The following is a 1,262-nucleotide window of genomic DNA, read 5'->3' on the forward strand; positions in this document are numbered from 1 at the left end:
TGGGAATGAATGATGCGATCATACCAGCACTAACGCACCGGTTCCCATCAGAACTCCAAAGTTAAGCGTGCTCGGGCGAGAGTAGTACTAGGATGGGTGACCCCCTGGGAAGTCCTCGTGTTGCATCTCTTCCTTTTTTTTTCCTTCAAAATTTGGTTTATTTTTGCCAGTTCGACAGGCGAATCTTTTTGTTTTTTCTTTTGGCGGAAAATAGAACGGGGGCATGGCGCAGGAGCGCGCGTGCGGGGAGTGACGGGCGGCGGAGAAGAAAGAGGCAGGTTCGATCGGCGAATCTTTTTGTTCTTCCTTTTGGCGGTAACAAGAACGGGGGCAAGGCGCAGGGGCGCGCGTGCGGGGTGTGACGGGTGGCGGAGGAGAAAGAGGCATAATAGAATTTGGAGTGCTGGGAATGACGGATGCGATCATACCAGCACTAACGCACCGGATCCCATCAGAACTTCGAAGTTAAGCGTGCTTGGGAGAGAGTAGTTCTAGGATGGGTGACCCCCTGGGAAGTCCTCCTGTTGCATCCCTTTTTTTTTTTCCTTTAAAATTCGGTTTAATTTTGCCGGTTCGATCGACGAATCTTGTTGTTTTTCCTCTTGGCAGAAACAAGAAAGGGGGCGAGGCGTGGAGGCCCGCGTTCGGGGTGTGACGGGCGGCACAGGAGAAAGAGGCATAATAGAATTTGGAGTGCTGGGAATGACGGCTGCGATCATACCAGCACTAACGCACAGGATCCCGTCAGAACTCCGAAGTTAAGCGTGCTTGGGCGGGAGCAGTACTAGGATAGGCGAGCCCGTGAGAAGTAAGCGGGTGAGGCGCGGAGGCCCGCGTGCGGGGTGTGACGGGCGGTGGAGGAGAAAAAGGCATAATAGTATTTGGAGTGCTGGGAATGACAGATGTGACCATACCAGCACTAATGCACCGGATCCCATCAGAACTCCGAAGTTAAGCGTGCTTGGGCGGGAGTAGTACTAGGATGGCTGACCCCCTGGGATGTCCTCGTGTTGCATCCCTTCCTTTTTTTTTCCTTTAAAATTCGGTTTATTTTTGCCGGTTCGATCGGCGAATCTTTTTGTTTTTTCCTCTTGGCGGAAACGAGAACAGGGGCATGGCGGAGGAGCGCGCGTGCGGGGTGTGACGGGCGGCGGAGGAGAAAGAAGCTAAATAGAATTTGGAGTGCTGGAATTGACGGATGCGATCATACCAGCGCTAACGCACCGAATCCCATTAGAACTCCGAAGTTAAGCGTGCTTGGG

At 52.9% G+C, this 1,262-nt stretch overlaps 3 non-coding genes and 1 pseudogene across 3 annotated transcripts; all 4 read left to right on the forward strand.

Moving 5' to 3' along the window:
• The first annotated feature begins 10 nt into the window (after positions 1–10).
• LOC124893848 lies at positions 11–129 on the forward strand. The gene has a single exon (XR_007050922.1). It is a non-coding gene; the product is annotated as a 5S ribosomal RNA (ribosomal RNA).
• A 285-nt stretch (positions 130–414) lies between these two features.
• LOC124893850 lies at positions 415–533 on the forward strand. The gene has a single exon (XR_007050924.1). It is a non-coding gene; the product is annotated as a 5S ribosomal RNA (ribosomal RNA).
• Positions 534–707: 174 nt separating this feature from the next.
• LOC124893851 lies at positions 708–830 on the forward strand (annotated as a pseudogene).
• Positions 831–900: 70 nt separating this feature from the next.
• LOC124893849 lies at positions 901–1,019 on the forward strand. The gene has a single exon (XR_007050923.1). It is a non-coding gene; the product is annotated as a 5S ribosomal RNA (ribosomal RNA).
• The last annotated feature ends 243 nt before the right edge of the window (positions 1,020–1,262 follow it).

The sequence above is a fragment of the Capsicum annuum genome, unplaced genomic scaffold (genome assembly GCF_002878395.1).
Source record: "Capsicum annuum cultivar UCD-10X-F1 unplaced genomic scaffold, UCD10Xv1.1 ctg66425, whole genome shotgun sequence".
NCBI lineage: Eukaryota > Viridiplantae > Streptophyta > Magnoliopsida > Solanales > Solanaceae > Capsicum > Capsicum annuum.